Here is a 12,500-nt window from a genome sequence, read left to right as displayed (position 1 = left end):
GCAACTCACACTCCTTGGTCCGTGTTTCAAGACGGGCTGTAGAGAGCATTGAATAGGAAGTTGAGGTCAGACAGGCAATCAAGATCAATTTATCTCATTTTGTTTAGAATCAACAAGAAGAATTCCGAGGAAAACTTCTGCTCGATTCATTAACAAGATTTGCCAAAAGACGACAACTACACTACTCGGTAGCCGAGAATATAATATCAAGGCATTGAGTATGGTAACGCTCACTCCAGTTCCCCTTCAACAGTTTCACGTACTTTTCACTCTCTCTTCAGAGTGCTTTTCAACTTTCCCTCACGGTACTTGTTTACTATCGGTCTCGCTTTATAATTAGCTTTTGGAGAGACATATCTCCAGCTTCGAGTTGCACTTTCAAACAACTCTACTCATAGGAATGAGCCATTATGACTGGTATCGAAAATGACCTTTACAGGATTTTCACCTTCTTTGATGCTACTTTCCAGTAGACATCAGGACAAATTCACCAGTCTAGCATCAAACCATACCGGACACCGAGAAATGTTGCCATTTCTCTTCCCGATGAGCTTTTCCCTGTTCATTCGCCATTACTAAGGGATTCTCAGTTGATTTCTTTTCCTCCCCTTACTGATATGCTTAAGTTAAGGGGGTTCTCTCGCCCAATTCAGGTTATGTAGTTGATTGTCTCTTAATTGGTTCACTGACCAATATGAGACAGAAACCGATTCAGCAGTTTTGTTCGCTACTACTATCAAACACAGGTCGAAGTTTCCATTCAGTCATTAATTCCAACTTTCAAATGTTGTTGTTTCAGCTTTCGCTTACTAGAAGCAACATAATACTCGCTGCAATACAGACCTCGGGAAACCCTCACCGTGAATAAGGTTCACTCACATATTTCACTACATTTTGCGTGGGATTGGAGATGAGGCTACTCGTTCTTGCTCAGTACTAGGCTGAAAATTAACGAAACTTCGTTACAAACGTTCACATGTTGATGTTTCCGCTTTCGCGTACTCGAAACAACATAATACTAGTCTTTGTAATTTAGTTTCATAATTTCAACTGTTCTCATGCAGAATTTTTGCTCATTCTTATCCCAAATTTTGACCTGGCTACTAGTTACACTCCTTGTACTTATTGCAAAATGACCACAAATTTCAACAGCTTTCACATGTTGCTGTTTCGGCTTTCGCTTACTACAGTCAACATAATACTCGTTGCAAAATAAGTGCTCGGCATCTGCAATTTTCCAAAGACGAAGTTTCGCCAGTTCAATTTTCGCTCGCCAATTATGGCTACTAATTCACACGGTACTGAGCTCAACAACATTAAATTTGTTCAGCAAGACTTTCACATGTTGATGTTTTGGCTTTCGCCTACTAGAAGCAACATAATACTCGTCTTGTTAGCTCATTCAATGAGAATAGCTTTTCCCGTTGAGAATTTTTGCCTTCAATTGGCGTTGTAGTGAGTTTGGCTACTCAGATCACCAAATACTTGTGACAATTCGAACCAGAAATGTTTTCAATTTTCACATGCTGATGTTTCGGATTCAACCTACTAGAAGCAGCATAATACTTGTATTCAACAATTTCTGTATCAAATCCCAGTTTTCTCTGGTGCATCTTTGCCAAACTATTCCAAACTGCCTGAGTCTGAATACCAATTACAGGTACTAGTAAATGCACGTTACTAAGGACTATATAGTTCTAGGTTACTGTACACAACGACGTTCACATGTTGATGTTTCAGCTGCCGCTTACTAGAAACAACATAATACTTATCGTGCATACCTTTCCATAACTTGTCCTTTTCAGATGCATTAGTTTCCCTTTGTCTTGGCTTCTACAGTCAGACTGGCTACTAGTAACAGCACAGTACTAATCACATATCGTTCTACAGTTTGCAGACAACTTTCACATGTTGATGTTTCAGCTTTCGCCTACTAGAAACAACATAATACTCGCTGTATACATTTGTAGTTCTCTATGTAACTTTCATGTGAAGAAGTTTCGCCAGTCTTTTTGACTGTCTCAAATCTGAGTCATGCTTAGGCTACTAGTTGCTTCATAGTACTTATCGCCTCGAGATCATTGAACAAAACTTGATTTTCACATGTTGCTGTTTCAGCTTCCGCTTACTAGAAACAACATAATACTAGTCTCATTAAGTTCCGTCTCTTTGCAATTTTCTTATGAAGAAAATTCGCCATCACAATGACTCCAGCAGTTCTTGATCAAGGAATGCAATCATTGATCAGAATGCTATTATTTGAATCGGTTCTGCTTTAAGTGTTCCAATTTTATTGGAAGCACCAACAATAGAACATCAATGTGTTCAATCGAGAGTTATATAACCCTGAATCGGACGCAGTCAACAGCCGAAGCCGAGACCGCCTTTTGCGTTAGAGAGGTCGGTAAACAAATCTTGCGATTCATACCGAATTAACACATATAGCTGTGCTCCTCTTCGTAAAGCGAGCCAAGTGATCCCCTGTTGAAGGATGTATTTGGACCAATCTAGTAGCATTTGGTTTCCAACAAGCTCTCCCAAGTTAGCTTACTTATTGGGCTTTTCAACCAATTCGGTTGGCTACAAGCATCATCAAAGTACTAGCCACAGTTTGATCGCAAAATTCTACGACTTTCACATGTTGATGTTTCGGCTTGCGCTTAGCCTACTATAAGCAACATAATACTAGTCATATCATAGAGCGTGATCAGCTTGTGACGTTCTCATGATGAAGTTTCACCAACAGTGTCTCACTTCGAGCTTAAATCCAGCTACTAGTAACTACACAGTACTGACTGCAACGATAACTTTTATCTATACCTTTCACATGCTGCGCTTTCGGCCAGGGCCTACTAACGTCAACATAATACTCGATATAAACTTTTGTTCATGATGCAGCTTCCCCATGCAGAAGTTTCGCCTTCAAATGCTCTCTTGGCCATATGACGTAAGAAAAGGTTACTAGTAACATCACAGTACCAGCCACAGTTTGATTGCAAAATTCTACGACTTTCACATGTTGATGTTTCGGCTTGCGCTTAGCCTACTAGAAGCAACATAATACTAGTCATATCATAGAGCGTGATCAGCTTGTGACGTTCTCATGATGAAGTTTCACCAACAGTGTCTCATTTCGAGCTTAAATCCAGCTACTAGTAACTACACAGTACTGACTGCAACGCTAACTATTATCTATACCTTTCACATGCTGCGCTTTCGGCCAGGGCCTACTAACGTCAACATAATACTCGATATAAACTTTTGTTCATGATGCAGCTTCCCCATGCAGAAGTTTCGCCTTCAAATGCTCTCTTGGCCATATGACGTAACACAAGGTTACTAGTAACATCACAGTACTAGCCACAATTTGATCGCAAAATTCTACGACTTTCACATGTTGATGTTTCGGCTTGCGCTTAGCCTACTAGAAGCAACATAATACTAGTCATATCATGGAGCGTGATCAGCTTGTGACGTTCTCATGATGAAGTTTCACCAACAGTGTCTCATTTCGAGCTTAAATCCAGCTACTAGTAACTACACAGTACTGACTGCAACGATAACTTTTATCTATACCTTTCACATGCTGCGCTTTCGGCCAGGGCCTACTAATGTCAACATAATACTCGATATAAACTTTTGTTCATGATGCAGCTTCCCCATGCAGAAGTTTCGCCTTCAAATGCTCTCTTGGCCATATGACGTAACACAAGGTTACTAGTAACATCACAGTACTAGCCACAATTTGATCGCAAAATTCTACGACTTTCACATGTTGATGTTTCGGCTTGCGCTTAGCCTACTAGAAGCAACATAATACTAGTCATATCATAGAGCTTGATCAGCTTGTGACATTCTCATGATGAAGTTTCACCAACAGTGTCTCATTTTGAGCTTAAATCCAGCTACTAGTAACTACACAGTACTGACTGCAACAATAACTTTTATCTATACCTTTCACATGCTGCGTTTTCGGCCAAGGCCTACTAACGTCAACATAATACTCGATATAAAATTTTGATCATGATGCAGCTTTCCCATGCAGAAGTTTCGCCTTCAAATGCTCTCTTGGCCATATGACGGAACACCAGGTTACTAGTAACATCACAGTACTAGCCACAGTTTGATTGCAAAATTCTACGACTTTCACATGTTGATGTTTCGGCTTGCGCTTAGCCTACTAGAAGCAACATAATACTAGTCATATCATAGAGCGTGATCAGCTTGTGACGTTCTCATGATGAAGTTTCACCAATAGTGTTTCATTCGAATTGGTTCTGCTTTAAGCTCTCCAATTGTTTTGGATGAACCAGTTTTGCCCTTCGAAGCCACTTTTGTGAGCTTTTGTGGGTCTTTACCAAGAGGATATACCTCAAGGCCTCTTTCAATTCCTTTAAGTTCTTTCAACTCCTTTACAGTTTCTAGGTTCACATAGCTGCAAACCTTATTTCTAGTTTTAAGTCTGGCCAACTTGGGGAGAGTTGGTGCAGACCGTGACCAATTCTAGTAGGATGCCACAACAAGAATGTGATCAACTTAGCTTGTCGATGAACCTGCCCCACATTCAAACAACTCTATCGCCTTTTCCTCGTATAGTTATATGCGAGGGCCTCTCATAGAGAGCGCTGTTAGCAACCTTTTCCACATAGACGATAAAGTTGTGAGTGTTTTGCACATGGCTGTTGTCATCACCACGTGACGAGTCAACTCAGCTTGACTCTCTACACTCCGACAAGCTTTGCACATACGCCTTTAGTTCAGTATGTGTCTTTAATCTGACTCCGGTGCCTCAAGCCGGAAAAATTGTCAGATTATGATCATTATCGGTTAGTCATCCCGATGCAAGATCGTATCGTACTGTCTTTGTCTACCTCCAGATTCCGAAGAACAGGAGGAGACTCTCCCAGACCTACATATCTGGGAGAATGTTCAGAGGGCGAGAAGCTGTGGATTACTCTCCCCTAAGAACTGACTAAACTTTACCCTCGTCCAAGGTAAGTTTATTTTAGCTAGCCTTCTATGTAAAGGATCTGAGGCTAAGCTGTGTTTTTTCGAGCCTTTGGCTCGGAGCAAGTTCAGTGGGCGCCCCGAGTAGCTCAACTCTTTCCCACTGAACAGCGCAACGCTCTGTCACTCGCTGGGATTTTTGCGTGTCGGTTCTAACCACGCGACTTGTGGACCTTTTTAGGCCTTTCTCATTCACAAGTCTATAGCTGGGCTTCTATAACCCAGCTTCTGAGATCTAGATAGCTGCAGTTCTGCTAGGCTGCTTTTGCTAACTAGTCTCCCTTTAAGCAGTCCCTTGCCATGACTGCTGAACTATGTATCCACACAAGTAGTTTTTGAGCTCGATACATAATTCGAGATTGGTTGCCAAGCAATCTCTAGCGACAGAGCGTCATGCGCACTACAGACATGGCCTCTACCAGCAGCCATGCCCGAAGGAATCAATCACTGATCCTTCCGCAGGTTCCCCTACGGAAACCTTGTTACGACTTTTACTTCCTCTAGACAATTAAGCTCGATCCGCTTCATCCCGTTGCCGGAGACCGAAGTCCCAACAGTAGGAATTTGCAATTCTTGCTTAACTATCCAATCAGTAGTAGCGACGGGCGGTGTGTACAAAGGGCAGGGACGTAATCCCTATGAGTTGTTGACTCATAAGTACCAGGAATTCCTGGTTCACGTCTGCAAGTTACAACAGACGATCCCCTTGAAGCGCTGTACTTTTCTCTGATTGCCCAGTCCATTTCGGACCAAGGGCTGAGTACTCAATCTAAAAGTACACAGTGTAGCGCGCGTGCAGTCCAGAACATCTAAGGGCATCACAGACCTGTTATAGCCTCACTTCATCTGCGGTATTTAATTCCGCATAGTTCCTCTAAGAAGTGTTTGAATTCACATATAGTGAATTTCATTATTTAGATGGAGAAGATCTCGTTCGTTATCGGAATTAACCAGACAGATCACTCCACTAACTAAGAACGGCCATGCACCACCGCCCATATAATCATGAAAGATATTCAATCTGTCAATCCTTAAGATGTCTGGACCGGGTGAGTTTTCCCGTGTTGAGTCAAATTAAGCCGCAGGCTCCACTCCTGGTGGTGCCCTTCCGTCAATTCCTTTAAGTTTCGATTTTGCAACCATACTTCCCCCGGAACCAATAAACTTTGGTTTCCCGGTTAATCTCTTGCCAAGTCAAGATCGACTTTGACAAATTGTAGGTTGGTATAGTTTATGGTCAGAATTACGAGGGTATCTAATCCTCTTCAATACTCTGACTTTCGTTCTTGATTAATGAAAACATTCTTGGCAAATGCTTTCGCAGTAGTTTGTCTTGCCACGATCCAAGAATTTCACCTCTAACGTAGCAATACAAATGCCCCCGTCTGTTCCTTTCAATCATTACCGCACTCAGCCAACCGGCATCAATCGAGTAGCGGGTCATTCTCCATTATTCCATGCTTTATTATTCGATCCCAAAGGATGCTTTGAACACTCTAATTTTCTCAGGGTGAAAACACCGTTTCCACAGTTCGTCACATTTAAGTGCAAACTATTTCTTCGATGCGAAGGATGAGCGGAACGAGTCAACAGATTTAACTGAAGACCATGTTGCCGTTCTACTCAAACAGATCCAACTATGAGCTTTTTAAACGCAGCAACTATTGCATACGCTTGTAGAGGCTGGTATTACCGCGGCTGCTGGCACCAGACTTGCCCTCTACTCGTTCATCAATGGAGCTTTTAAGTCCATTCCATTCTGATTACAAACCATAAAGGTTCATATCATTATTTCTAGTCACTACCTCCTCGTGCGGAGAGTGGGTAATTTGCGTGCCTGCTGCCTTCCTTGGATGTGGTAGCCGTTTCTAAGGCTCCCTCTCCGGAATCGAACCCTGATTCCCCGTTACCCGTCACAACCATGGTAGTCCGTTACACTACCATCATAGGTTGATAGGTCAGAAATTCGGAAGTTCCGTCCCCAAGCCGAAGCTATCTGGGATCTTTCAGTTACTAGGACTCATCACGGGATGTGTCTGTACTTAGCAAATCACCCGGTGTAGTCTTGTAAAAGTCTCCGACAGTGTCGGACAATCAGCATGCATTAGCTGCAGGGTTACCGCAGTTATTCATTTAGCTTGCAAATCAACTAATAGATAGTAACTGATTTAATGAGCCATTCGCGGTTCCACTTTTTCAAGCTTCGCTTGCACATGCATGGCTTAGTCTTTCAGACAAGCATATGGCAACTGACAGGATCAATCAGTTTAATTGTACTTTGAACAATCTTTCGATTTGTTCGAATTTAGAAAGACATAGCCTTGCGGCCTCGTCAATCTTGCTTTGAGCTTTTTAAATCACGAAGAGTTTCAATGCATGCTTTGGCATGGCTACTAGTTACTACACAGTACTCTACACACTTAGAGTTACCCACGATTACACATTTCACATGCTGATGTTTCGGCTCGCGCGTACTAGAAACAGCATAATACTATGTGTACTGGTAGATAGCGCTCTGTGAGCATTTCCCATGAGCAGGTTTTGCCCTCCAAATCTCTGTTCTACTGTTACCAATACCGGCTAACAACTGTATCATACTAGGGAGAATTGACTCATGATTTAAAAACCAGATGTTCACATGTCGATGTTTCGGCTCTCGCCTACTAGAAACAACATAATACTAGTCTGTTAAAAATCTCAATCACGCCGCCTCTTCAGATACAGAAGTTTTACCTTTTATTGGTTAGAGAACAGCTTTCCAGCTGTCGACATGGTTACTAGTAACAACACCGTACTCAACACAAAAACTTTTCAACTTCACAACTTTCACATGCTGATGTTTCTGCTTTCGCATACTAGAAACAGCATAATACTTATTGTTTTGTCAAGTAATTTGTGTGTCTTTCCCATGTGAAGTTTCACCGGTCAACAATGTTTCCCTGACCAATTACGGCTACTAGTAGCTGTATAATACTAGGGAAAATGATTGAGGATTTAATATCAGATTTTCACATGTTGATGTTTCGGCTTTCGCCTACTAGAAACAACATAATACTAGTCTGCTAAGAAATCTCGCTCAAATTGCCTTTTCACATACAGAAGTTTCACCTTCTATTGGTTAGAGAACAGTTCTCAGCTGTCGACATGGTTACTAGTAACAACATCGTACTCAACACAAAAATTCTTCAACTTCACAACTTTCACATGCTGATGTTTCTGCTTTCGCGTACTAGAAACAGCATAATACTTATTGCTTTGTCAAGAAGTGTGTGTGTCTTTCCCATGCGAAAGTTTCACCGGTCAGCAATAATTGCCGTGTCCAATTAAGGTTACTCATAGCTGTATAATACTAGGGAAAATGATTGAGGATTTAATATCAGATTTTCACATGTTGATGTTTCGGCTTTCGCCTACTAGAAACAACATAATACTAGTCTGCTAATAAATCTCGCTCAAATTGCCTTTTCACATACAGAAGTTTCACCTCTTCTTGGTCACTGTACAGATGATGCTGTCTGTTCTTTATTTGGTTCTGCTTATTATAAGGAGGGGCATCACTCCTTCCTCCTTGGTTTGCATGCATTAAGCCTGCTTTGTGAAAAGCGTATCTTTCTAGCTTTTCTTCGCCTTACTCGAGTAGGACGATACAATCCAGACATTAGTCAGTCTTGGTGTAAAGTCACTGAGTATTATTCGGTTCTGCTTTATTCAGCAATATGCTGTATAATTGTTGTAATTTGCGAACATATTTGTTCTCAGTTCCGAACTACTAGCGACGACAGATTACCAGCGGTCATGAGCCATCAAGGTAGTTCTTTGGTGCATCAAGTAGAGAGGTGCCATCAAACAACACTTCCCTAATAATGCTACACACATAGAATTTGCTACAGTGCAGCTTTTTACTTTGCAAAATTTGCGCACAAATTTTGCATAGAATAAATGTTTTATCAAGATTTTTAGATCCCCTCCCTTGAGAGAACGTTACTCCTTTAAGTGAACACCCCGCGGCGTCCTGTTGTTATTGCTTATAACCATTTCGCAAGCCGGAGGCATAATGCACTACGCAAGCCGCTACTTTGGCACAGAGGCACCTAGTTTTACACCCGGGACTTCAGGTGGCCCAGTTTTACACCCAGTACAGCGGTGCCAGTTGGTAACCCGGTGGATCCTCGGAGACCAGACATGATCATAGATCAAACCCGATGTATGCTACTCCTGAACGTATAGTATCTCCACTGTGCAATGAAATTATCGTTCGTTTCGGGCCTTCCTATACGTTCAGCAGACAATCGCTAGGAATTCACCTCGTGACCCGTGGTGACCACACTGGATTTCAAGTTTATTGATTTGGACAGACCTGTCATTTATTTTGCTTTTCAGCTTCAGTTCTGCTCGATCTAGCTTGCCTAAGGCTTGATCTCGCTTTGCTCACCCCTGTAGGAGCCTCTACTAGTACCACTCGGAGTAATGGGGAATCCACCAGACCTAATCGATGAATGCCATCAAACAACAAACATCATACCCGGCTTCATCAGGCATATTTTATTACTTCCGAGAGGTACTTTAGTATCAGATCTTTCTCCATGCCTCTTATGAGGACCCGTCAGACCTTTCGGTTTATCGTTTAGCTTCAGTCCTGCTCGATCTAGCTTTCCCAAGGCTCGATCTAGCTCTATTCGCCCCACTAGAGGGCTCTCTAAGACCCCTCGGTCTTAGTGTTAGCTCCGGTACTGCTCGGTCGTGCTTGCTGAAGGCCCGACCCAGCTTTAGTTAGATTCTCGTACTTTCTCTTGGCCTCTCTAGGAGGACCAGACAGACCTCTCGGTCTATCGTTTAGCTTCAGTCCTGCTCGATCTAGCTTGCCCAAGGCTTGATCAAGCTCTATTCGCCCCGCTAGAGGGCTCTCTAAGACCCCTCGGTCTTAGTGTTATCTTCTGTAATGCCTAACCAAGCTTACTACAGGCCTTGGTCAGGTCTTTATCGGTCACCGATTAGTAACAGACCAATCATAGGGCCTTCCACCCTATCCGGGTTGAGGTCTTTAGTCCAGCCATATTTTGACAAGACACCTCTCCCTAATAATGCCCCACACATAGAATTACTGTCCATGCAGTATTTAACTTGTGTTTTTTTCTAAAATTTGATTTTCACTTTTTGGAGGTTCATTTGCTCCTCTGACACTCTTTCAGCTTCAATCTTACTCGATCTAGCTTTCCCAAGGCTCGATCTAGCTCTATTCGCCCCACTAGAGGGCTCTCTAAGACACTTCGGTCTTAGTGTTAGCTCCGGTCTTGCTCAATCGTGCTTGCTGAAGGCGCGATCAAGCTTTAGTTAGCTTCTCGTACTTCCTCTTGGCCTCTCTAGGAGGACCAGACAGACCTCTCGGTCTATCGTTTAGCTTCAGTCCTGCTCGATCTAGCTTTCCCAAGGCTCGATCTAGCTCTATTCGCCCTGCTAGAGGGCTCTCTAAGACCCCTCGGTCTTAGTGTTAGCTCCGGTACAGCTCGGTCGTGCTTGCTGAAGGCCCGATCAAGCTTTAGTTAGATTCTCGTACTTTCTCTTGGCCTCTCTAGGAGGACCAGACAGACCTCTCGGTCTATCGTTTAGCTTCAGTCCTGCTTGATCTAGCTTTCCCAAGGCTCGATCTAGCTCTATTCGCCCTGCTAGAGGGCTCTCTAAGACCCCTCGGTCTTAGTGTTAGCTCCGGTACAGCTCGGTCGTGCTTGCTGAAGGCCCGATCAAGCTTTAGTTAGCTTCTCGTACTTTCTCTTGGCCTCTCTAGGAGGACCAGACAGACCTCTCGGTCTATCGTTTAGCTTCAGTCCTGCTCGATCTAGCTTTCCCAAGGCTCGATCTAGATCTATTCGCCCTGCTAGAGGGCTCTCTAAGACCCCTCGGTCTTAGTGTTAGCTCCGGTACAGCTCGGTCGTGCTTGCTGAAGGCCTGATCAAGCTTTAGTTAGCTTCTCGTACTTTCTCTTGGCCTCTCTAGGAGGACCAGACAGACCTTTCGGTCTCTTGCTTAGCTTCAGTCCTGCTCGATCTAGCTTTCCCAAGGCTCGATCTAGCTCTATTCGCCCCGCTAGAGGGCTCTCTAAGACCCCTCGGTCTTAGTGTTAACTCCTGTAATGCCTAACCAAGCTTACTACAGGCCTTGGTCAGGTCTTTATCGGTCACCGATTAGTAACAGACCGATCATGGGGCCTTCCACCCTATCCGGGTTGAGGTCTTTAGTCCAGCCATATTTTGACAAGACACCTCCCCCTAATAATGCCCCACACATAGAAATACTGTCCATGCAGTATTTAACTTGTGTTTTTTCTAAAATTTGATTTTCACTTTTTGGAGGTTCATTTGCTCCTCTGACACTCTTTCAGCTTCAATCTTACTCGATCTAGCTTTCCCAAGGCTCGATCTAGCTCTATTCGCCCCACCAGAGGGCTCTCTAAGACACTTCGGTCTTAGTGTTAGCTCCGGTCTTGCTCAATCGTGCTTGCTGAAGGCGCGATCAAGCTTTAGTTAGCTTCTCGTACTTTCTCTTGGCCTCTCTAGGAGGACCAGACAGACCTCTCGGTCTATCGTTTAGCTTCAGTCCTGCTCGATCTAGCTTTCCCAAGGCTCGATCTAGCTCTATTCGCCCCGCTAGAGGGCTCTCTAAGACCCCTCGGTCTTAGTGTTAGCTCCGGTACAGCTCGGTCGTGCTTGCTGAAGGCCCGATCAAGCTTTAGTTGGCTTCTCGTACTTTCTCTTGGCCTCTCTAGGAGGACCAGACAGACCTCTCGGTCTCTTGCTTAGCTTCAGTCCTGCTCGATCTAGCTTGCCCAAGGCTTGATCAAGCTCTATTCGCCCCGCTAGAGGGCTCTCTAAGACCCCTCGGTCTTAGTGTTAGCTCCGGTACAGCTCGGTCGTGCTTGCTGAAGGCCCGATCAAGCTTTAGTTAGCTTCTCGTTTTTTCTCTTGGCCTCTCTAGGAGGACCAGACAGACCTCTCGGTCTATCGTTTAGCTTCAGTCCTGCTCGATCTAGCTTTCCCAAGGCTCGATCTAGCTCTATTCGCCCCGCTAGAGGGCTCTCTAAGACCCCTCGGTCTTAGTGTTAGCTCCGGTACAGCTCGGTCGTGCTTGCTGAAGGCCCGATCAAGCTTTAGTTGGCTTCTCGTACTTTCTCTTGGCCTCTCTAGGAGGACCAGACAGACCTCTCGGTCTATCCTTTAGCTTCAGTCCTGCTCGATCTAGCTTTCCCAAGGCTCGATCTAGCTCTATTCGCCCCGCTAGAGGGCTCTCTAAGACCCCTCGGTCTTAGTGTTATCTCCTGTAATGCCTAACCAAGCTTACTACAGGCCTTGGTCAGGTCTTTATCGGTCACCGATTAGTAACAGACCGATCATAGGGCCTTCCACCCTATCTGGGTTGAGGTCTTTAGTCCAGCCATATTTTGACAAGACACCTCCCCCTAATAATGCCCCACACATAGAATTACTGTTTATGCAGCTTTT

At 43.9% G+C, this 12,500-nt stretch overlaps 1 non-coding gene and 1 pseudogene across 1 annotated transcript in view; both read right to left on the bottom strand.

Annotated features, from left to right (window-relative positions):
• The window catches only part of LOC142356664 (large subunit ribosomal RNA), a 3,522-nt gene extending 2,864 nt beyond the window's left edge, over positions 1–658 (bottom strand). Inside the window, exon 1 of the ribosomal RNA XR_012761466.1 lies at positions 1–658. This exon is cut by the window's left edge and continues 2,864 nt beyond it. This is a non-coding gene — a ribosomal RNA (large subunit ribosomal RNA).
• A 1,683-nt stretch (positions 659–2,341) lies between these two features.
• LOC142356667 (5.8S ribosomal RNA) lies at positions 2,342–2,493 on the bottom strand (annotated as a pseudogene).
• Positions 2,494–12,500: the final 10,007 nt, after the last annotated feature.

This window comes from Convolutriloba macropyga, unplaced genomic scaffold (assembly GCF_964194025.1).
Source record: "Convolutriloba macropyga unplaced genomic scaffold, txConMacr16.3 SCAFFOLD_1085, whole genome shotgun sequence".
Classification (NCBI taxonomy): domain Eukaryota; kingdom Metazoa; phylum Xenacoelomorpha; order Acoela; family Convolutidae; genus Convolutriloba; species Convolutriloba macropyga.
Note: the sequence above shows the minus strand (reverse complement) of the source record. Positions and strands in the feature narration are given on the sequence as shown.